The sequence below is a fragment of the Nannospalax galili genome, unplaced genomic scaffold, assembly GCF_000622305.1.
Source record: "Nannospalax galili isolate Female #2095 unplaced genomic scaffold, S.galili_v1.0 scaffold363, whole genome shotgun sequence".
Classification (NCBI taxonomy): domain Eukaryota; kingdom Metazoa; phylum Chordata; class Mammalia; order Rodentia; family Spalacidae; genus Nannospalax; species Nannospalax galili.
The window spans coordinates 1,151,913-1,177,203 of record NW_008351176.1 but is presented as its reverse complement, the minus strand read 5'-3'; the positions used below and the strand labels follow the sequence as shown (position 1 = coordinate 1,177,203).

Here is a 25,291-nt window from a genome sequence, read left to right as displayed (position 1 = left end):
CTATGAAAAAGCCAGATTTCAGCCTTTTTACTTCAATTCCTGGCAGTGTGGCTGAGCCTCAGGAACCCCGCCACTGAGGGGAAGCACCTCCTGTTGGGTAAAATGCTAACTGGTGTCATTTAGTTTAATTTATTTACTATGCAGAAATTCAGCCCAGGAGCAGGCACAGTCAGGCCCATGTCTGTCACTGAGCTTCCTCTCAGCTCTTTCCACTCATTTTATGAAGCCGCTACAAACCTGACACCAGCATTTTTCAACAAGTACAGAGAGTCTTAAATAAAATGTTAACAAACTGGATTCTGTCCTAGACCTGATAACAGTGCTGTGTGCCTATTCACAGCTCCCTGGGAGGCTGGCGCAGGAAGGTGAAGCCAGGCTTCAGAGTCAAGCTGGGGCAGAAAAGAAGGAAAAGGAAATGAGAGCGTGCTGACCCTTTATTTCCCTTATCGAAGCATTAAAAATGGAACCTGAAACTGACTAGAGGTCAAAGATGAATAAGAAGCCACTTTGGAAAGTGAAAGAAATCTCAAGGTGATTCATTCTCCTGCAGGGTAGGAGGCAGCATCAGCTGTAGTTCCCTTTCCTGAGCGGCAGGGGGCAGAACAGACCTTCTTTGCATTTTCCTAGGGACTGGGCTGAAGGATTGGTTTCTGTCCCCTATCTCTTGTCCTCAGGGGTAATGTGACTGACCATGCTTGTGCCAGCTGGGGGAGATTTGGAAACCACAGATGTCAGCGGCAAGAGAGTGTGTCTAGGGCATACGCTATCCGTGTAAGGCCCAGGAAAGGAGCAGGTGGGAGATTTTGGGGGAAATCACTTCATTCAAATGAAGGCAGGTACTAGCCACACAGCAGAGGGAGAAAGAAAACAGAAAACTACCTGGGAAGACCTTAGACTTTAGCCTCGGGCAGCTCCCTGCGATGAGAGCACGCACAGCTGATCAGTGAAGGGCTGCCCTGGGCTGCAGAGGGGGAGAGCTGGTTGTTCCCTGAAATACCCAGTTTCCACCAGAACTCACAAGGCCTCTGAACAAAAGGAAATGAGGGCCCGTGCCAGAGAAGAAAGCAGACTGACAGAACGTGCTTCTGAGCACAGCAGCAGGACATTTTAGGAATGGCTTTAAAACATGTGTCTTCATAGCCACATGGAGAAGAAGGAAACTAGACCCTTTTCTTTCTCACACTAAATATACAACAATACTGACAGTGAGGGAAAGCCATCATGTAAGAGCAGAACCTGAAAAGGTACTAAAAGAAAACACAGAAGAAAAGCTCTGTGATACTGGATTTACCTGGACTCCATGGATGTGATCCTCTAAAGCACAGGTAACTTAACCAGAAAGAGTTGCATGCAGTTCCATTAATTTGAAATGTGACACACATCAAAGGAGGTCATCAAGCAGTACAGATGACCCAAGAATGGGAGGAAATATGTGGCTCCCACCCCTGTAATGAGAGGCTGATATCCAAAGCAGAGCAGAAACTCTAGGGAGAAAACAAATGACCTGGTTACTAAATGGGCAGAATTGACAATAATAATCCAAGGAGATAAACCAATGGCCAGTCAGCATTAAGCAAAGTTTGATATCACTAAGCATCAGGGGAGAGGCAAGAACCACAATGAGCTATCTGGTTACTACTGTTAGAAAGACTGCTTTTATTAAGATTTGTTTTATTTTTACTTCTATGTATGTGTGCGCAAAATGAAAGTGTCTGTAGAGGCCAGAAGATTGCATTGGATCCTCGGGAGTTGGAGCTACAAACAGCTGTGACCTGCCCTACAAACAGCTGTGACCTGCCCTACCGGCATAAGGGAAAGAAAACTTGGAACTTTTGCAAGAGCATCAAGTGCTCTTAACCGGTGAGAACCCCTCCAGCCCCTAGAATGTCTGTTACCAAAAAGATGAGAAACAAGTGTTGGCAAGGATGTGGAGAGAAGGGAATATTTGCACAGCATTGGTGCCAGTAGAAATTGCTATGGTCACCATGGAAAACATTGTGGGGGACCCTAAGAGTTAGAAAGGGCCAATGTGGTGGCACATGCCTTTAGTCTCAAATTCTTGAGGCAGAGGGAGGTGGATTTCAGTGAGATCAAGGCCAGCCTGGTCCACATAGCAAGTTTCAGTACAGCTAGGGTACAGGGAGACCCTGCCTCAAAAAAAAAAAAAAAAAAAAAAAAAAAAATAGAAACAGAACTAGATGATCTAGCAATTCAACCACTAGATGAACCCAGGGAAGGAGAAATCATGTCAGAGAGGTGGCTGCATGCGACTGTCTCCTACACCATTTTTCTAAATAACAAGATAAGGGGTCACCGGAGGTGTACAAACAAGGACGGAGGCATACAGAAAGCTTACTACATACATATAGTAGGTACTATAGGGTCTTTAAGAAGAAAGAAAATTTTGTCATTGGCAAAAACATGGATGGATCCGAAGAACGTTGTGTTAGGTAAAATAATAGGGACCCTGAAGCGATAAGGAAATCGAACTCACAGAATTAATTAATACAGTAGTAAACTGCATGTTACAAAAAGCATACAAAATTTCTGTTATATCAGAGAAATAGGTCCAAGAGCTCTGGTGTCCTACAGGATAACTAGAGAAAATAACAATGTATTCTATTTTTCAAAATTACCAAAAGAAGATTCATTATTGGCGTTGCTAGGGATTGAATCTAGGGCTTCGGCCTCGTTAGGCAGGTGCTCTGTGATTGGGCTCTATCTCCCGTCCTCTTTTGAGTCTCTACTTGAGAGAGAGCTTTGCTAAGTTGCTGAGACTGGTCTTGAGTTTACGTTGCATCCCATGCTGGCTTTGAACCTGTGAACTTTCTGACTCAGCCTCCTGAGTAGTTGGGATTACAGGACTGCACCACGAGGCCTAGATCTCAGAGTAGACCTGTGCCACGGACTCCGAACCCGTTCGTCTTGGGGAGAGGAACAGAGGTCCGCGGCATGGGGGTTGAGGAGGGGAAAGTGCGCTGCCCGCCCGTTTTGCCAGCCCTTCTCTCCGAGGACAATCAGACGTGGCAGGGAGTCTGTCAAGCAGAAGCTCGTTTATTTATTATTAAGACTGAACAATATTTAAAGGCAAAAACCACAAGCATAGCATAGGCGGGGAGGCCGGCATCCAATCAGCTCAGAGGTCACGTATTAGCACGCAGGCCCTTCTCATAGCATAACTCAGTGTTCACGAGGTGATCACGCGTCCTTCACTGGCTGAGCTTCAATCAGTATTACTTCTTATTGTTGCGTGCCAAGCTGGCCAGCTGGCACCGCCTTCACCTAAGCTGCTCAGCGCCATCTTGTTACCGTAGCTCCACAGACCTGGTGTTCTCTGCACAGGGATGACAACTTGTGGAAAGCAGTGCATGTGTCGGTTAGCCGGATTCAGTCTCCACAGTGCATACATACTTCAGAACAGTTCATGCTGCACTGTGAATGCACAGAATTATGTCAGTAAAGGATAAATGCAAACCCACAACGCTCCCAACATGTCCAAAGAGCTAAAGAACTACAACACATAAAAAAATATCCAGTGCCTCCAACCTGGGGTGGCCCTGACCCCAATAAGACATGAAATTTCAGCTGGAAGAGTCACGTGAGTCCGATGGGGTTACTTTCAGAGCGGTGCACAGGTGTGTGTGTTTGGGGATTGTATTTGTTCCATGCTGCCCAAGTCACTGAAGTGCCTCACCTCTGCCCTCCCACCTCTCTGCTCCCCCTGATTTCCATGGCTGCATCTGTGGCAGTCATTTTGGGTTTCAGTGTCCCCTAGTGTCACAACAGTGAAAGCAAACCCAGACTCAAACAGCTCAGGACACAAAGCCAGACTCCAGGAAAGGTGGTTTGGTGTTGGTTTTTGTTTGTTTGGTTTGGTTTGGTTTGGAGGCTTTTATCTTTTCAAACTCAACCTTTTCTTCCTCTTATTAACTGTACAGCATCAGGGGTTTCGCCATGACATTCTCACACACGTGATGTACTTTGATCATGTTGACCCCTCATAACCTTCTCTTGTATCCTGCCCACTGTGACTTCTCTTCCCACAGTCTCCCAGGTGCTGCACTGTCTTTTTAATTCTAGATTCTGCCTAAGGGAGAAGACATGCAGTATTTGTCTTTCTGTCATTTCACTTAACGGAATCTCCAGTTCCATCCATTTTCCTGTAAATGACGTCATTTCATTCTTCCTCATGACTGAATAAAACTCCATTATGTGCCGAGGATGTGGCGAACTTCATCGTGTGCATGTGCCCCTTTTTCTTTGTCTATCACCTAGTGATACACACCAAGCTTCAGTCTGTAACATGGCTGTTCTGAATAGGGCTGCAACAAGCATGGGGTCCACGTGTGTCTACTGTATGATGACTTAGATTCTTTAGTGCAAACTTCAGAATTTTGTTTGAATAGAGGTTCATTCCTTCTTTGACTATTTCATACATATAAACACTGTATCTTAATCATATCTGCTCCCCCAGAGATCCTCAACCAGTCCCACACCTGTCCCCCTCGCCTTTCCTTGTAACTGAGTGAAAGGGAGGCAGCGGGTTGGAGTGCTGACAGCTTGGTGACTTGCTCTTCTGCAGGTTCCGTAGCTGCAGTGAGTTCAGGAGTCAAATCACCCTGTCATGTCCACAAGACAGCATGTCACGGCGCTCCTCCCCGCCTGCTGCGCTGACACTCTTTATGCCTCTCTTCTGTGATGTTCCCATTTGAAAATTAATAACCAAACTGTACAGTAATAATTTTCCACAGTGAGAAAGTCTGTGCCCTTATGGAGCATGAGAAAACCTATCATAATTTCTACTCAGTGCTGGACCAGGGTTCTGCTAATTAGAGAAAGGCAAAGAAAACAGTTGATTAAGGGAAATTGATTTGATTGGATATGTAGAAAAAAGTAGAGAAAAATCAGTAGCATCAGAAAGGTTATCAATGTGCTAGATCCAGAAATCTGCAAATGAGAAGAAATTATACTACAAACAGAAAAAAAATCACTTAAATGAAGAACATAGGATGAAAGACATAGATCAATCTAGCGAAAGGTGTGGAAGGTCTTTTTTTCAAATTTTTATTTATTTACTTACTTTTGATTTTGTTTTGTTTTTTTGAGAGAGGGTCTCCCTATAGCCTCACCTGGCCTGAAATTCACTATGTAGACCAGGCTGGCCTGTTTTTTGAGACACGGTCTCCAGTAGCCTCAGCTGGCCTGAAACTCACTATGTAGACCAGGCTGGCCTCTGTAGACCGCTTGCCTCTGCCTCCTAAGTCCTGGGATTAAACGTGTGCACTATCATGCTCAGCTTAAGATTTATTTCTATTTTTATTTTTTTATTGTGTATAAGGGTTTCCCCTGCATCTATGTGTACCATATGTATACAGTGCTCACAAAGGTCAGAAGAGGGCGTCAGGTCCCCTGGAACTGGAATTACAGATGGTTGTTAGCTGCCATGAGGGTGCTGAGAAACAAACCTAAGTCCTCTGCAGAATCATTCAGTGCTCTTAACTGCTGAGCCATTTCTCTAGCCCCAGTGTGTAAGGTCATTAAAGAACATGGTATATACCTTTATTATAATACACACACACAAATGTAAAAGTATAGAAATATATTATGCTCATGGGCTGGAAAATCCAATAAAGATAGTGATTTTCTTCAATTTGAGCTATAGATATTTATAGTATAATTGCTTATACACCAATAAATAATTGGCAAGATGTGAGATACAAACTAAAAGTTGCAGATTCAGAAAAATAACAAATTCTGAAAACATCAAGTACTGGAAAGTACTTACAGAAGGCACACATACCCGACACCGATGTGATTTTGCATTTGCTACATCAAACAGGCTGAAGGCTTTAGCCACCATTTCCTGCTGAGGACTCTAAACCCAGGAACATAATGGTGGAAAAGGCAGGAAGACAGAGGATGCACACAGCATTGTTCCAGTAACTACGGGTGTGCAACACATCATCCAGACACAAATCCTGTGGCATAAAATAAACATTTATTATGCTTGTAGTTGCTGGGGGTAGGGAGACACGCAGGCCAGGGTGGGAAGCTTGGTTTCTGATCCATTCCCCCTCAATTGGGATGGACTGGCTACGGAAGCTGGAATCCCACAGAGGCTGTCTAACTTGTGTGAGGTTGATAGTGGTGAGGTATCAAGACCCCTCACATCCCCCTCTCCCGATGGCCTCCCACTCCACCCCCTTCTTTTGGCCTCTTCCCACTTATAGCCTCTTGCCTATCCAGCCCCTCACCTCTCTTCTGGTTTCTTCTGTACTCTGTTCTCCTCAACTCTAGACTGTGACGCCTCTCTTCACATGTGGGTGGAGGGAGACAGGAGAGTAATGGAGAGCTGAGTATGATCAAACTATGTTGTCTGCATGTATGAAAATGTCTCAGTGAAACCCAATATTTGGCACAATTCATAAGCACTAAAACCAAAACAACAGCCAGGCATGGTGGTGCATGCCTTTAATCCCAACACTAGGGAGGCAGAGGCAAGTGGATCTTTGTGAGGAGGCCAGCCTGTCTACACAGCAAGACTTCCAGCCAGCTGGGGCTACTGGGAAACCTTGCCTCCTAGAGAGCTAGAGAAAAACATGTTTTCCATAATTTGCATAAGAGATGGCCCCAAAAACGGAAGTGGCAGGCGGACTGTATGTGCCTAAGGTAGCCCTTGGAGCCGCCCAAAGAAACTTATCTTCCCAAAGAACTCTGAGAGCCTCCCCTTGCACTGTCTGGGGCCAGCATCCCGACCTGCCTCCTCTGGAGCAGCCGCCCTCTCCAAGCCCCTTCCCGGCTCTTAAGGAAGGTCGTTCTTGCCTGTGCCTAAGAGCACCTGCTTCTTAAGGAGGTGACAGCAGTGCTCCTCTGGGAATGCCTGTAAAGTTGTGAAGGTTGGGTTACTCACTAGGCTAGGAGTCCAGCACTTCAGTTTTGACAAGTCGAATGACAATCACAGAAGGGCACTAAACTACTCAGAAAACACCCACACTTCCTGCAGTGACGTGGGCCAAGGAAATACAGGTTCTTGAAAACTGAACTCTGCACCCACGGACATTGGAGGAATCCGCCCAGACCACGAAGGGCTGCGAAGAGGAAAGGGCACAGGAGAGAGCGACCATGCAAGCACTGTAGCCTGGCTCTCAGACTGCTGTCACCCAGCGCCACCACAGCCACTACCAGCTGGGTTTGCCCTGGGCTTAACCTTCCAGCTTGGCTCAGCAGGTGGCGGCGGTAGCACTGCCCGCTCTCCTTTCAAGCCCTCTGGCTTCTAGGAGCAGCACTCCCAGGTAAGTGAGCCTGCTGCACCACAGCATCCTCCAGCCAGGCCCCTTAGCCCTCTCTGCCTGCACGTCCACTCGGGGGGTACACTCTACTGGCTCTGGGATGAGGTGGGGGCCGCCAATACAACCCACACTTCTCGATGAGACCCTGGCTGGTTTGTCTCCCTTCTAGGAACCTTAATTCCTTGGCGTCTTCATCGCCTCTTCTACCAAAATACAGACTGCTGAGGACTTGGGCACCAAGGGAGCTTGAACTGCTGGCCAAGTCCCCACCTGGGCTTGGGATGCTGGGAGGGCTTGAGGATGCTGGGAGGGAGCCGGGATTCTTCCCAGTCTGAGCCTGGGCTAGTGAGGCAGGAAGAGCAGAGAGTGTGCACAGGTCTGGGGGTGTCGGTCTGCAGAGTCCCTTAAGGGGTAACCCCCATCCTCTTCAAGACCTAGCATTATTGGAAATGGGGGGAAAACTACCACCAGCCAGGGAAGAACTGCCTTCTAGAATCTAAAGAACTAAGCACCCTAGAGCCCCAAGGAAGTTTGCAATCTAGAAGATGAGACTATTTCCAAACTAAAGACTCAATGCCATCCGAGGAGGGTAAGGAGTGCACCATGGATTTTGTTCCCCAGGAGGAGCCCCTTCCATGCCTGTCCCCTCTGCTGTGCAGCCCTGCTAACCTGCACTTCTGGCAGAACTAAGGACATCTAAATGCCATCCTCTTTCCTGCTGAAGACAGCTACAGGGACAGCCTCAATCCTGAGTTCAGGTCTCAGAGAATTTTCTCTGATCAACACTATAATGATTTAAAAAAAAACAAAACAAAACAAAAAAAAAAACAGCTAGTATTTAAACCCAGACTAAAGAGTTTAGGGAGTATTATTTAAGTCCTGGAATTTGGTAAACTCCAGTGCCCAGCTTAGTTTTTAACGACTGTGTCCCAGGTATACGCACAAGGGTAGAGAATCTGAATCACAGAAAAATTTATATAGCTGCAGATGTTGGACTGAAATGGCCAGCATTCTAGGCTAGACCACATTTCTTCTGATAAGGAAACTCTACTGCATTTCCTTTGAATTTCAAGTTTCCCAGGGCCATGAGCATCCTCTTTCAGCATTTTGTCATGAGATATGATTCCTGTCCCCTTTGCCATCTACTGAGTGAGCCAGAAGTGCTTACTTAGGACAGGGACTGATTCAGGGGATGCTGGAAGTAGAGGCTGGGAGGAAAGGAGGAGCAAAGACTGCTTAGCACCACATTAGGAGAGGGTGGGGCCGAAGCTGCGTAACTGGGCAGAAATGAAACTGCTTCCCCGGCACTCTCAAGGGACTTTTGGTTTCATTTTTTGTTTGGTTTCTGTGTCTTGCCAGCCCCCAACTCCACTCCACCAAGGTGAGTGTGACAGGATCTTGTTAAAACATAGCCCAGCTGGGCATGGTAGCACATGCCTTTTAATCCCAGCACTCTGGAGGCAGAGGCAGGTGTATCTCTGTGAGATCATCAGATCGAGGCCAGCCTGATCTACATAGTGAGTTCCAGGCCAGCTGGGGCTACAGAGAGACCCTGTTTAAAAAAAAAAAACAAACAAACAAAAAAAACCTAAATGTCTACAAAATAAAATAAAATAGAGCCCAGACTGTCTTCAAACTCATATCCTGCCTAAACTTCACTAGTGTGAAGATGTTCAAGTGTGCATCATCCACTTTATTACCTGCAAGTTTTTAGGGTGACGATGAAGATCTCTTCGATCAGGATGGCAGGGAGAGTGGACTCAGATTTGGGGTAGCTCTCCTGTGGAAGAAACAGGAACTAAGAGGCACTAATTAGGGGCTGGAGAGATGGCTCAGTGGTTAAGAACACTGGTTGTTCTTGCAGAAGGCCTAGGTTCAAATCCCAGCACCGACAGGGCAGCTAACAGCTGTCTGTAACTCCAGTTCCAGATGATCCGATGGCCTCTTCTCTCCTCACCCGCATTGCACGACATGGATGCACTTACCTACATGCAGGCAATACACTCATACACACAAAAATAAAAATAATAAAAAAGAGACACTATTTTACCTACATGCAGGCAATACACTCATACACATAAAAATAAAAATAATAAAAAAGAGACACTACTTAGCTATCATATGAAGAAGAAAGCTCAATGAGACAGCCACATACCTCTCTCTCCCTCTCTCTCTCTCTCTCTCTCTCTCTCTCTCTGCTTTTTTGTACAGTTTTGTTACATTAAGACTAGTACTGAGCTTTAAATTTAGACTGAACTGATGATGTCCACCTGGCTTCATTGCTGTTCTTCTCCCAGGACATCTTCCCTTAGCCTGGCTTCTTCTGTAAGTGTCACAGGGACAGGTTCAAAGGCTTTTTCCATGGGGCTCTCGCTGAGTAAGATCCCCTAAGAAGACAGCTTTGTCCTTGCTCGCCTCTGAGATTTTAGGCAACCCTGAGGGTTAGAGCTGTTTATCCTGCATCTGCAGCCACAGCCTCTTCTACAGGTATTAGATGGGGCCCTGTAGTCCTGCTCAAGATAAAGTTGGTGGAGAAAAATCTAATGTCGCGCTCTAGGAGAGCATTTGATAATTCATACCACAATTCTTAAGTAACTTATCCCTGACCTACTCATTCAGATTTCAGAAACTTGTCTCTCTACAACACATATTACTTTATGTACTTGTATGATTTTAGCTTTTTTATGTCCCTGAGGCATAAGTGAAGCAAAATCTCAGGTTTTAGCCTGAATCTGCGTTTCCAGAATTTTGGACTCTTTCATTCACACGATTTTGCTCCAGCAGGGTTCCAGTTCTTCCTTTCTGGAGTCTGGCTCCAATTCTGTCTACCTCTGTTGGCCTACCACTCTCTGTTCCAACAGATCTTTATATGTGCCTGAACCATATCTGTGTGGAGAATGAAGGACTTCATGAGGGAACTCTTGGGCTCAGTGAAACTGGATGTGATTAGCACATCCAAGCCTGGGTCACACTGAGCCATGGGCTCCTATACTCACAGTGAACATGTGAAAGCCATTTCAAATCCTAGCTGTAGAGGGCTCATTCACTCACAGCGCATTAGTACTTCCTATGAAATTATGCATTTGTTTAAAAGGTTTTTTTTTAAAAAAAAAAGAACACAGCTAATCAGTATTTTATAAAACTGATTGTAAATGACATGTGATTCCATGGAAAAGCAAGATTCCAAAATTTCGACTTCAGTTTCTAGTAGTTTCTAGAGCAGAGCATGAGGAGCTCAGCCACTGAGGGAGAAAATTCACCACGTCAGGAAAATGTTAGGTCATTTTGTTTTATTTTATGTGCAGGCTGGGAATTTAACCCACGTTGGTAAATGCTCTTTCAGTGACATTCACCCCCAGCCTCCTCAAGACAGTTTATGAAGCTATTATGCTCGATAAAATCATCTACCCATAATAATACAGGAAAAGAGCATCATAGATGCCAAATTTTAAGCAAAATATTAATAAATTTCATCCAGTACTAAGAAATGATGACACAGTAATGAGATGTTTTTGTAGTCATAGCTTCTTGAGAGACTGAGGCAGGAGGATTGCTTGGAGCTTGAAGTTAGAGCCTAGCCTGGGCAGAAAGAAGGAAGAAGGAAAGTCAGAACCCTCACATTTTTCTTTATTCCATGGATACTTTTTTTTTTTTTTTTAATCTTTTTGGGACAGGGTCTCCCTGTAGCCTCAGCTGTCCTGGAACTCACTATGTAGACCAGGCTGGCCTCAAACTCAGAGATCTGCCTGTCTCTGCCTCCCAAATGCTGAGATTAAAGGTGTGTTCCACCACACCTGGCCCCCATGGATACATTTTTAAAAAACAACAACAGAAATTCACTGAACTGAAAGTCAGAGGGTGACAGCAACTCCAGATATGCCCAGTCAGGAAGCCACATTCAAAACTGCAGGAAATCTCCGATGTTTCACTCCCCTGCAGGGCCAGGGCTTAATCTGGAGGAGGCAACAGCCCATTACAGTTCCCTGCCTTGGACTGGAAGGGACAGAACAAACCTTATTTACAGTGTTCTCACCATGTGGGGATTGGCTGAAGGACTGGTTCCTATCATGTGAGTCCCCAAGCAGGGCAGGTGACTGGCAGGGCTTGTGAAAGCTACAGGAAGCTACAAAGCCAAGGATGACTGGGGCAAGAGAATACGGCTCAGCATTTAAAACAGGCGTCCAAGGCACCTGAAAATTACCTAGTGAGTAGGTTTTAGAAGGAATCTAAGACATTCAAAACCAGCCTTGAATTAATAGACATTGAGAAAACCACAGAAAAAAATTCTGAGAACCTTAAGCATTAGCTTCAGGCTGCTGCTCCCTGGCATGAGAGCATATGCAGCTGACCAGTGAAGGACCACCTTGGCCTGGAGGTGGTCTGCAGAGTGGGAGAGCTGGTTGTTGCCATAAATGCCCAGTTTCCAACCAGAACTCACAAAGCCTGTGAACATTAGGAAATCAAGCCCCTGCCAGAGAAGAAAACAAACTGACAGAACCAGCCTCAGAGAAAGGCACGACCCTACACAGAGAAACATTCTCATCCTCACGCAGAGAATAAAATCGGACTCTTTCTCACACCAAATGACACAAATAAGCTAAAACAGATTGAACACTTGACTGTAAGACCAGACATTGAAGGACTGCTAAAAGAAGATACAGGAAAAAGGTTCTGTGATGTTTGGCATGATTTTGACTTGAATCTTTTTGTGTGTATTCCAATGCACAGGCAACAAAATTCAAAATAGACAAATGCAATTACATCAAACTAAAATTAGACATTATAAAAAAGAACCAAACAGAAGCTGTGAAGATAAAACATGTACATTGAAAAGAAAGGATTCAGGGACTAGAAAGATGGCTCAGCAGTTAAAAGCCCTGGCTGTTCTTGCAGAGGACCTGGGTTCGATTCCCAGTACTCACATGGCAGCTATGAACTGTCTGTAACTCCAGTTCCAGGGGAATCTGACACCCTCTTCTGACCTCCATGGGCATTGCACGACACAGGTGCACTTACACATACATGCAAGCAATACACTCATACACATAAAATAAAAATAATAAATAAAATATTTTTTTAAAGATACAAAGGATTCGAAAACTGACTTGAGCAGCCAGGGAGAAAAAAATCAGTAAACGTGAAGACAAAACCATTGATATTATTACGCCCGAGGAGCGGAAAGAAAGAAATGGGAAAAAGTATATAAAGCCAATGGTCTGCAGCAAAACCCCAGAACTCCCCAATACATAATGCAAACCACAAAATTCTAGGGAGACATGCCCCACTCTACCACGATAGAGTCTTCACTAACTCTACTTAATAATGACTAGAAAAGCCGGACAGAAGATCAGTACAGAAAGGAAGATTTGAACAACACTGTAATCTAATTGTTTAATAAAAAATGCAGAATCATTTTAGGTCCCAGTCTGTAACACAACTGACCCTGATAGCCCCCAAAGGTAACACTAATAGATCAGGGCACAGAGACTAAAGCTGACTGCCTCACACCAGGCAGGCTGATGTAATAAAGTAACATAAACTGAGCAGGTTATGAATGATGGACATTGTTTCCCACAGTATGGAGGCTAGCAGTCCAAAATCAAGGTGCCATCATGGTCAGGGTCTGGTGAAGATCCTATTTTCAATGAAGAGGTCCTGACCTAACACAGAGTGAGCTAGCTGTCTGGAGTCCCTTTTATCAGAACACTGGGTCCATTTGGATGACCTGGTCATCTCCAGAGGCCTCATCACTGTGGGGAATAAGGCTTATACATATGCATTTTGGGAGGACCCAAACATTTGAGTGTAGTGCAGCTGTTTGTACATAAGAATTCCTCTTCATTGGAAATATTTGGGTGTCTGACATATGTGGGTGGATAGCAGCTCAGCCCACTTTGCTCAAGAACAATGGTCAAGATTTGTAAGTTGAATTCATTCCTAGAAAGAAGGAAGATAAATTAACCCAGTTTATTTTTGTATGTCCTTTGATCCTCAAGGGCAATTATACCAAAGGACTCTCCATAAAAGTAGATAGTTAATGAAGTTAACATCTGAAATTACTAAAAGAAAATTTAAAAGTATAAATGGCTGTGTGATAAAAGCTTGTTCACCGAGAGGGTCAAGAACAGGCAAACTGCCCTTAAGGCTTGTTTTAAAAAGGAGACAGAGTACAAGTTATACAATACTGAATATTCAGAAAGATATATAAGCACTGGTTTTTTAAAAAATGATGCTAACGCCGGGCGTGGTGGCGCACGCCTTTAATCCCAGCACTTGGGAGGCAGAGGCAGGTGGATCTCTGTGAGTTTGAGGCCAGCCTGGTCTACATAGTGAGTTCCAGGACAGCTGGGGCTACAGGGAGACCCTGTCTCAAAAAGACAAAAAAAAAATGATGTTAAAAATAGAGAAGAATCATATTGAACTACAGCAGCATATATGAAAATTCACTAGGCGTGTAAGTTATTATAGTCTAAAGTCTGTGAAAAAAGTAGCCATTTCCCCCACGCACACTTGCCGGTCCCTGGGAACATAACAAGTGCAGCAAAGGATCTTGCTGTTTCCCTCACAGTACAGGATTTGCTCTTTTCTGCTTGGGTATTTCCCCAATGTCTGTGTTTTACAGGAAAGAGCTTCTGCTTGGAAGCAAAATGGCTGCTGGGAAAATGGACATCGGTACTGATCTGGAAACTGACCTTCCTGGGCTGGTTCTAAGTATACCGGGGATCACGCTTGGAAAGAAGAGCAGGGAGGAAATGACAGACTCTAGACGCAGAAAAGAGGCTGAGGAAGTCTCCCAAGTTCTGTGTGGGCTGCTAAACTCTGGAGGGGGCGTGGTCAAGGCTAAAATTAGAAATGAAGACTACAAACTCAGCAGAGATGGAATAGGACAGGATTTGGAAAACTCTTTTTCTGATATTCTGCCATTTGTTCCGCAATGCTTAGAGTTCAAGCAGGATGGAGGCGACTTTTTAATTGTTGTGAAATCACAGAGTCTGAGAATCTGTGCTCTGCCCGTTGCCACCTTGGCAACCAATTTGTACATAAGAAATGGAGCATCTTCTGTTCAAATGGATGTTGCTGGTGCACTGAAGCTCCTCAAAGATGTGAAGGACACTAGAGGGAGATTGCATTTAAAAGCAGAATTGCCTGATGAAAGGTCTGAAGATGGTTTACAGGAAGAACGTCACGTGGAGGATTTGGCTGCTGCGTTTTTTAATGAGACAAAACTGAAGCACAAAATGAAATTCTTCTTTGCGGAATCTAAAAATGTTGAATATAAATCATTTAATACAAACAATTTATTAAAACGCATTAAAGAGATTCTCCCTCAAACTGTTTCTGCCTTTGCAAACACTGATGGGGGATATTTGTTTGTTGGTTTAGATGACAAAGATCAAGAAGTAATTGGTTTTGAAGCAGAGAAGAGTTATTGTGTCAAGATAGAAGCTGAAATAAAAAGGTACATTCATCGACTGCCTGTTTATCACTTCTGTGAGGAGAAGGAGGAGATCAAGTACTCATGCAGATTCATTGAAGTCCGCATCGGAGAAAGCGTTTGTTCATACGTCTGTGCACTCAGAGTGGAGAGATTCTGCTGTGCAGTGTTTGCTAAAGAGCCGGATTCCTGGCACGTGGAAGACAAGGTTCTGAAGCCGTTTACCACAAAGGAATGGGTCAAACGCCTGATGGATGGCAGCCAGGATTGAAGAAGGGAGATGAGCAATCAGGACACATTTGGCTAGGGAGGTCGAAAGGTTTTCTCTTTGGTATTTAGGGCAAGATTCACAGTCCTCACTTTACTAAGTTATTAGTCTCCTGTGGATGTTATCAGTAGTTTGTTACCTCTTGTTATCTTCTACCCAACTGGAAGAGTTCATACAACTAGCATGCACGTTTCTCTCAGGAGTCCAATGTATGATACCCAACTTTCTGTCACAATGACAAATATCTGAGATTATTAACTTAGAAAGAAGCAAGATTTCTTTAGGCCTGTGGTTTTGGAGGCTCCTGTCTGATCAATGTGTCTGATCAACGTACCCTGATGCTTTTAGAGATGGCATATTGTGACAGTGAACATATGATAGGGCAAAACTTCTCATCTCATGACCAAGGATGAAAGAGAAGAAGATGAAGAAGAAAAAGGAACCAGTCATAATCCCCTTCAAGGATCTTCTGAACCGACCCAACAGTTAGTTTCCTGTAGTGATCTGGTTATATCATGGGAGTTTTTTGAGAGCTCCTGCTAGGGCCACCTCCTAAAGCATAATCCCCTTCAAGGATCTTCTGAACCGACCCAACAGTTAGTTTCCTGTAGTGATCTGGTTATATCATGGGAGTTTTTTGAGAGCTCCTGCTAGGGCCACCTCCTAAAGATCCACCACTAGGAGGAGGAGGAGGAGGAGGAGGAGGAGAGGCCAGAGCCTCATAATCCCCTTCAAGGATCTTCTGAACCGACCCAACAGTTAGTTTCCTGTTGTGCTCTGGTCATATCATGGGAGTTTTTTGAGAGCTCCTGCTAGGGCCACCTCCTAAAGATCCACCACCTCCCAATTAGCATCATTCTGAGGAAAAAGCCATACCACATGGATATTTGACTTACACTTAAGTTCCAAACTATAGCATTCTACCCTGGTTCCCAAGAGTTCCTGTCCAACTCACTAAGGTAAAAGCATTTAATCCATCCCTAAGAACCCTAAAGCTTTAACTGCTTTGCCCCACCACCTCTACTTATACTCCAGAAAAACTGTCCAATTTCTCTTTTTTCCTCTTGAGCTCCGTTTCAGTCCCTGACCATTTCTTTCAGGAATCTTTGCCACTTTTATCTGCTCTTTCATTTTTCTATCTCCCTCTTCCCAGTTACCTTTCCCATAAAACCTCTTCTCTTTTGTCTCACCGTTTAGACAATCTATAGCTCTGATTTTCTGATGAGAAAAGCCCAATGCTGATATTGTATCTGGTTTTGGAAAAGGAAAGACTTGAATGAAATTGGACTAACAGCAGCAGCACGGAATCTCTGACAGTGCAAGCTGCCGCCTCAGGCTCCTCGCATGCCGGGCATTCCTTCATCTGCCTCGGGTTTTAGCCTCTGATTTTAACTTCTGTTAAACAGATAAACTAATAAATAAGTGACTCATTTGGCAATGTGCATCTGACCTAGGAATCTAACCACAATAACTAACAACATGTTTCAACTGGTTAGCAATCAGTTCTAAGTAGACCTAATGTTATTCACTAGTTCGTTGGGAGGTCTTCCTTGTGCAGACAGAGTATGATTTTTTCACTAAGTTTTTCTGACTTACCAAAGAAGCTTTCCCTTCAATCAAGCGTGCCACACCACCACTGCCCTTTTGGTTGTCCACGTCTCCTCCCCACACGATGACAGCAATCTTTTACTTGGCCCCCTGCTTCCTAGTTTCCTAGCTTAATCCAGTTCTCATTCTGCCATCCAAAGAACTTCTCGTTAAACCAGGAGCTGCTTTTAGCAGATTTTCTGCTCGTGTGCCTCTGGGGAGCCCCCTCAGCCTTCAAACCACATCAGTTTCTGAGGCGTCCCGTGATGCGCCCTGATCTGCTGCTGACTTCAACCTTGATCATGGCTTCATCTCCCAGTATTTCTAATCCACCCAGCCTCAGTGGTTCTTTTTTGGGTGCTGGTAGGCTGTCCTCTAGGCCACCTACTTTGACTGAGTGTGTTAAGGACAGCGCCTAGGTTAGCATTACATACTGGCTACAGGTCTTAAGCCTGACGGGACTTTTGGGAAGAAAGGGTCTTAAGCAGCCTCATTTAATCTCCAGTTGACTGACTTAACACAATTTTGAAATGAATGGAATCAGTTCTCTTTTTTTTTTCTTTCATTCTTGGAATTCCAACCCCAGGATCCGATCCCACGTCTACTGGCTCTAAAGAGCATGGCAATGTGCTCTGTGCTGCTCTGCCTCCTGTCCATCAGCGTGAAAGGCATGCAGGCCCATGTGGACAGCAACCCACCTGATTTTGTGATCTTAATGAAATCGATTCATCTTAGATTTTAAATGTGTCAATTTATAATCAAATACTTGTCCAAATGGTGTACATAACAGGAAGTGATTAGAAGAATGCACTATCTACACTAAGAAATTAAAAATAGAACTTTCATTACAAGATCTACATGATGACGTTGCAGGATTATTAAAAGCTAGAGAACCACAAAAGAAGATTCATCCCTCTCCCCCTCTACGCAAACACACACCAGTTGTTTTTCCTATTTCTTATTCATTCCCATACCCACTAACAGATACATTTGACTGAGTTGTGATCAATGTACCTTCCAGCTGTTGTCTGTTTGGGCTGGTGTCCAGGGCCCTTCCCACTCTGCAATCTCCCATACGGCAGGCAGGCATTTTCCTGGTTACGGTCTAGCAGAGCTGATTCTTGGTGCCTGTGGGTAGGGAGGGGATCCAGTGCAGCGCATCCTCTGTGTCCAGCTGGTTTCCTGCTGCAGCCTGAGCTCAGGCCTGTGAGAAGAGGAAGAGGGCGATGGGTTAGCAAAAGAGGAAAACCTCCTCACAGTCTCCACATAACACGGGGACAAAGGAGGGCCCCAACGTTCCAAGGGACTCAGCAGCAGCGTGACACAGGACAGAAGCGTTCTTCTCCCTTCGTTTCCCCACAGCCCACTGTGAGACTCCACCATGGGTGACAATTGCATCCTCCCTAAGAAGTGCAGAACACAGGAGGTCTGTAAGGAGATCCCTGTTTGCCTAGAGGTACTAAGCATAGAGGTAGAATATGCCGTACCAAAACATGCCATTATGCCATCATTTGAGCTAAAGGCAACTGAAAAACTACAGCTGCAAGAGACACATTCTAATCTTTTTATTCCTGAAAACAAGACAAAAAACTCCCACGTGCAAGATGCCTTCCCTGTAGAAAAGAAGCATTCTTTCACAGAAATCACAGTGAAAAGAATTATGTAGAAAAGTTTTCTTATTTATAATGTCCTTCTTTCCATATTACTTTCCCTCCTTCCCTCCCTCCTTCCTTCCCTCCCTCCCTCCCTCCTTCCCTCCCTCCTTCCCTCCTTCCTTTCCTCCCTCCTTTCTTCCTTCCCCTTCCCCTTCTGCTTTCCTTCCTTCCCTCCTTCCCTTCTTTCATTCCCACCCCAGTCTCTCTTCTTCCCCTCTGTATTTAGTCCCCTTCTTCCATCCAAATGAATCTAGATTCTGTATATGAGAGGAACTATTTTATATTCATCATTGTAAGTCTAGCTTATTTCATTAAACATGATGAATTCAAATTACATCCACTTCTCTGCAAAAGTCATGATTTCATTTTCATCATAGCTAAGTAAACCCCCATTGTGTACATTGTGCATGTCACATTTTCTTTGCTCAGTCACCCATTGATGGGCAACTGTGCTGATTCCAAATCTTGGCCATTGTGAATAGTGCCACAGTTAACATGGATGTGTAGGTATGCCTGTGGAATGCTGACTCTGTACCCAGGTGAGTATAGGTAGGTCATGTGGTAGTTCTATTGTTTTCAGTAATCTCCACACTGATCTCTAGGGTTTGCAGCTGTTTACATATACAGTGAAGTGCTGTTATCCTCTGGAAAATGGAACAGGCCAAGAAGAAGGAGAAAGAAAGAAGGGTTTTTGTTATTGCTCTAGTAACTTAAAAATAATTTTTATTTATTCTTTAACAATTTCATACACATATGCAATGTATCTTGATCCTCCAGTTCCCCCCCACACTCGCCCATGACTCGCCGAGACGTGCCCACCCCTTTTTCATGTTGTCTCTTTTAATAGAAGTCCCTTGATTTATAAATTTTTACTTTATGTGTGAGTGTTTTGCCTGCATGTATGTAAATGCTCTGCAAGCATACAATGTCCAAGAATGTGGACAAAAGGGGGCATCAGATTCCCTGGAACTGGAGCTACAGGTGGTTGTTAGCCACCATGTGGTGCTGAAAGAACCAAACCCAGGTCCTCTTTAAGAGCTGCCAGTGCTCTTAACCACTGAGCCACCTCTCCAGCCCCATGCCATCTTTTTTGTTTGTTTTTGTTTTTGATTGAGACAGGGTCTCCCTGTTGCCCCAGCTGACTTGGAACTCTATGCAGAACAGGCTGGCCTGGATCTCACAGAGATCCTCCCATCAGTGACAAACACCACCATGCCTGGTGTCCATGTCTTTCTTGTTTTTTTTTTTTTAGAACCCACTGAGTCTGTATGAACATGGAAAACCCACCAGTGGCCATATCTTGGAAAAAAAAAAGTGACTCCTCCCTCCCCAGCAGCTGTCAGTTGCCAGTAACTTCTCAGCTAAAGGTGGGGCCTCATGAGCCCTTCCCCCATCCATACTGAAATTATTGAATCACTTGATCTTGTTCAGGTCTTGTGTAGATAACCGTAGTTGCAACAGGCATTTCTTAGTTAGCATTTCACAGCCCTGGGAGATAGTATTTTTAAAGCTTTTAAAAAACTGTTATTTTGATTTGCTACATGGGTCAGGCTAACCCAGACTGACCGCTGACTTGCAGCAATCCTCCTACCTCCCAGTGTACAAGGATTAAAGGAGAGAGCCACTATACCAGGATGAGCGAGATTTTTACTTTATATATCCAGTAGCCTTGAGTCGCTCTGAGCAGCAAGAAAATAGGAAAAGGGAAGAAAGCAAGCAAGGGGGACATTCCCAGAGCCACGTGGAGAAGCAGGCAGTGCATATCATTGACCTTCCACCTGATTTTTCTTCCATGATCCACCAGATGTAGTTGGAGCCCAGTAGAAATCCCCACTGGATCTCCTGTCACTGACAGAATTGTTAATACTGTCAGCATTACCGTGACTGAGTTTTTGCTACTGACCACCTTAGCTTGCTGCTTCCCTCCCCAGCCACACAAGTCCCCATTCCCTTGAGCTCTTGTTTGGAATATACATGATTACAACTTGAGTTATTGACACATGGACTTAGCAACCATTCTTAACTATTTAAAAAAGGTGTTGTGCCCTCATGGGAACTGAATTGGAGAGTCACAAGAGAGATGACTGGTTCCCAGTCTCGGATGCTTTTGAGAACCTTCTGGATACTTTGCAAAGGTGCAGATATCCAACCTCCTCCCCAGACATACTGACTCAGGCTATCAGATGCTGGTGCAACATCATCCAGAGGCCCCAAAATATCCCACAGACATCACACATATGGGGAGGAACAAGCAGACAGAGAGCCCTTGCCGTTCATTTTACATCTTAATCACGTTTGGCATAAATATGGAGCTTACTTATGAAAAAGTTGACTTTCACTTTTGCCTTCTTCATATTTTTCCTTTCAATCTTCTTTCCAAGAAACAATACTGGGACATTTGTTGAGGACTAGAACCTTTAAAAAAGCAATGCCTCATCTGTGAATATAGCAGCTGAAGACAACATAACAAGAAACAGTGCCAGACAGGAGAAAACTTCCTTTGAGTTGTTGGCCAGGGTGGTCCCAGAGACTCCCAAAATTACCCAGCCTATTGCCACAGTCATTGATTGCCTCCCAGAACTTGATAATAAGACCTTATTGCTGAAGACAGGACATACTTTGGATACAGGATTTGGAGCAATGGAGCTGGAACTGACCTGGAAACCACCTCCCCTGAAGGCTAGCTCTTATACCTTTGGAGAACACTTCATAAGCTGGTAATTGGAGAACATCAATTGATGGTTCAACTCCAGCTTCAAGGCCTACAAACCATGTTAATGACCAGCACAGCAAACGACATTGGTGCATTAGTGGCACTTTTATCTTGGGGGTAATGAACAGCTACCTAAGCCCACTCAAGGTGAGAAAACTCATGTCTGATACTGTAAATCTAGCCAAATACACATTGCTGGAGAGGTCATAAATCTTAGAGAAAACCCAAGGCTCTCATAACCCTAGACAAATGTAATTTCTTACCATATGCAAAATATGGATTTTGAATTTACAGGCAAGCATCCCAGTCACCACCCATCAAAGTAGCTTCTTTTTCAACAGAGATTATTACAGAGTTACACCACTGGTCACAAACATAGATTCACTGTGAATTGCCCAAGCCTAAGTGGCACAACTATTCTGCAACCTCTACACCTAAGACTCATGGAACATAGAACAAGGGATGAAGAGAACATTAATGCATCTTTCAATTCTCATCAATGAAGCTCCTCCTGCAACAGAGGACCAGGAACACAAAAGGCCAAAACACATAGAATAAGAGTCAGTAGAATGTGGGTCCTTGGACAGGCCTCCTATATTGAGGTCCATCCACCCAGGGCTCAGGCACCATTGTGGAAGAAGGGGTGGAAAATGTATAAGAGCCAGGGAAGAGGTGCATGACCATACGGAAATAGTCCTACAGGCACCTGGAACCCTTCTCACTCAAACCTGTAGCAATGGTGTCAGCATGCATAAGACCCATGCAAACATAGGCAGACAAAAACCCAGCATAAAACTGTGGCACTGACCAGCAAGCCCCAATCTTAGTCGAAGAATTATTGGCAGCTGATTACCACTGGGTGAGGAAGAGTTGATCTTGAAGAGAGAGATTCTAGATAGGCTGACTAAACCCCAGTAGATGAACTTCCACTGAGGGACAGTTTGGGACACTAACTTTACATAACAGGCTTTAATACAAATGACAGAATGTATGAACTCCAGTGGGAGGGTTGTGGGACGGTGCCAAAGGGGAAGGAGGAAGAGGGTATAAAGATGATTTTATGTGTGAAATGCACAAAAATTCAATAAAGAATTAAAAAATAATCCCTCAAGGTCTGGGATTATATAATTGTGACTCAATTATACATTGATTTCTGAGGTCCTGGGCTTCCTTCAGAGCCCACATGCCCCTCCCAACCAAAACTTCTAAGTTTAGAAGACCAAATCTTCAGATATATTTGTCTTAATTGTGATCTCAAATCAGTGTTTTTTATGGCTTAAAAACAGTAGATCCTGGGCTGGAGAGATGGCTCAGAACACTGGCTGTTCTTGCAGAAGACCCTGGTTCGAATCCCAGCACCTACATGGCAGCTAACAACTGTCCTTAACTCCCTCCAGCTCCAAGGGAATATGTCACCCTCTTCTGAGCTCCATGGGCATTGCATGACATGGGTGCACTTACATACATGCAGGCGATACATGTACACACATAAAATAAAAATAATAAATAAAATAGTAAAAAACAAACAAACAAACAAAAAACCCAGCTTAACTCCAGTTCCAGGAGATCTGACAACCTCTTCTGTCCTCCGTGGGCATTGCACGACACGGGTGCACTTACCTACAGGCAGGCGATACATGTACACACATAAAATAAAAATAATAAATAAAATAGTAAAAAAAAAACAAACAAAAAACCCAGTAGGTCCTTTGTGCCTTCCCATTCTGGTCAGCTCAACATCTCCAGGGGGCAGCATCCACAGTCTCTATGGAGCTGGGCTGGAACTTTTCCACCCAGCTTGGCAGTGGAGGATCATTGCGGGACAGTGGCAGAGGCATTCAGCACCTCCCTGGCTCCTGGCTGCTGCTTCCTGACATGGCCTGAGCCCTCCAGCCTAAGCAGCAACCCAGGTGCGTCCCTTCCATCCTGGCCAGCACGCTCACCCAGTGGGCACATTTTGCCAGGCCTGTCCTTGTTGTAGCTCCGAGGGTCCACAGCTGGGTAACAATGGTCAGTTTTCTCTTCTGGTAGCATGCACAGCACCTTCCAGCACTTTGAAAGCCAGCCAGTAGAGATGAAGCTTTGAGGTCAGTACCACCTTGATTTTCTGTTTGTTCTACAACTCACTTCTGTAGAGTCTCAGCAGTAGGGTCTTACCATCAAGTTCTGACAGGAATCCAGGAGCAACGACAATGGCCAGTGTTGAGGGTCGGTGGGACGCCCCTGGGCAACAACTCCGAAGGAGGGACTTTATTATTAGCGTTAGGCTGTTTATTTGCTGGACTGTGTCTGGTAGGAGCATTGTCCCCCTGTTATAGGGTAACTCCGTCTAAAGTCTTTATACTTAATGATTTTTTTAGTATAATCAGTTATGCCTACAAACTCCCCTCTTAGGATTGCCCTTTACTGGACTATGTTAGCACATGGCTTGCATGAGGTACATATACATATATACATGCAGGCAAAACACTCATAAATAAAACTAATAAACCTTTTTTAAAAATTAAAAGAAAGGGGCTTGAGAGATGGTCTCACCATGCAAGGGTTAGGCCCCAAGTTCAGTTCCCAGCATCCACATAAAAGCCGTGCCCAGTGGTGCATGTCTGTAACCCTAGCACTGAGGGTCAGAGACAGGTAGATCCCTGGAGCTTATTGGCCAGCCAGTCTAGATCACTTAATAAGCTCCAGGTCAAGATACATTGTCTCAAAAATGATGTTGGAGAACAATCAAGGAAAATATCCAACATTAACCTCTGGCAGGTACACACATGAACACAAACCTGCACATGCACCCACATACATGATGGACAAACCTACTTAAACATGTAGAACACACACACACACACACACACACACACACACATCATACACACACCAGAAAGAAAGGCAATGTAAATTACCAAAGGCAAATAATATTAATTATCCTTGTAAATACATCAGATAATGTTAGTAACACCAGACACGAGAGCTTCTCCATCACAGCAGATGCAACCACTTTGCATATGACTTTAAAGGAGGAGCATCCCTTGACTCAGATGTGGCGGGCACAATGACTGGATGAATCTCATCCAGAAAAATTGCCACAGTGAAGGGTCTCCACCCCTGTTCCTGGGCTACAGCTCAAGCACGCTTTCTCCTCCCTGAGACACACTTCATGTGGACGTTGGAACCTGCATCTAGCCAGACCTGCATTTGACAAGTGCGCCCTGAATGTGTTGTGTCTGCGGTTCCTGAGACTTCTTACTGGTCCTCTGCAGAGGCCTTTCCTTGCATCCGTGGTAGCTCTTTGCCTCCATCTTCAGTACCGCTCCCCTGAACACTGCAGCCTCTTTAACCTTTTTATATTCATTCTGTAACCTATACATGTACGTGCAAATTCATATTATTACACAATTCATACCCATGTTATAGCATGAAGTGTAATAATGTGTGGTCTGAGAATCAATATTAGTGATTTCAACATGAGCAAAAGAACCTGTTTGCCAATGGCTATGACTGACAAGTGACATCAGGAGTACCAGGTGTGGCGTCCGTCTGGAGCTTGACCCATTCCTCCGTGGTAAACGGCTTCACACAGTTGTCTTCCACGTGCCAGGAATCCGGCTCTTTAGCAAACACTGCACAGCAGAATCTCTCTACTCTGATATGAACAAACACCTCCTGGGCCGTGGACTTCAGTGAATCTGCACGAATACTTGATCTCCTTCTCCTCACAGAAGTGATAGACAGGCAGATGCACTTTGTGATCTCACTCTCTAGATGCACAAGATCACTCTCTTCTGCTTCAAAAATGATCTATCTTCTGTTTCTTTCCATCTATACCAAAGAACAAATACCCCCCCATCCGTGTTTGTAAACATAGAAACACTTCAAGGAAGATTCTCTATAATGTAGTCTACAATGTTTTCTTTAGGGCAGAATTTAACTTCCAGATGGGTGAATTTAGTAAAGGGGAATTCATCCTTGTATGTAAATTCTGTCTTGTTAAAAAAAAAAAAAGCAGCAGAATGGCCAGGCGTGGTGGTTCACGCCTTTAGTCCCAGCACTTGGGAGGCAGAGGCAGGCAGATCTCTGTGACTTCAAATTCGGCCTGGTCTACATAGTGAGTTCCAGGCCAGCTGGGGCTACAGGGAGACCCTGTTTCAAAAAGACGAAAAAAAAAAAGTGGTGGAACCTTCTTGGAATTCATCAGAGGCAAATTTTCTAGACAAACTGTTGAATCCAACTTCCCTATGTGTTCCCAGCTGATTCCAGCTTCCGTCTATGTTCCCTCCTGCCTCTGAAGAAAATCAGGGAATCAGCAACATTCTTGACATCTGAGGAAGACACACCTCTTACATATAA

At 44.5% G+C, this 25,291-nt stretch overlaps 1 long non-coding RNA gene and 1 pseudogene across 1 annotated transcript; both read right to left on the bottom strand.

The window, feature by feature from the left end:
* Nucleotides 1–3,062: 3,062 nt before the first annotated feature.
* On the bottom strand, nt 3,063–18,146 carry LOC115066788. The gene is made up of 5 exons (XR_003846234.1): nt 18,067–18,146; nt 17,594–17,783; nt 8,990–9,069; nt 5,786–5,978; nt 3,063–3,432 (listed from the first exon to the last, which is right to left on the bottom strand). It is a non-coding gene; the product is annotated as an uncharacterized LOC115066788 (long non-coding RNA).
* Nucleotides 18,147–23,788: 5,642 nt separating this feature from the next.
* LOC103746093 lies at nt 23,789–24,936 on the bottom strand (annotated as a pseudogene).
* Nucleotides 24,937–25,291: the final 355 nt, after the last annotated feature.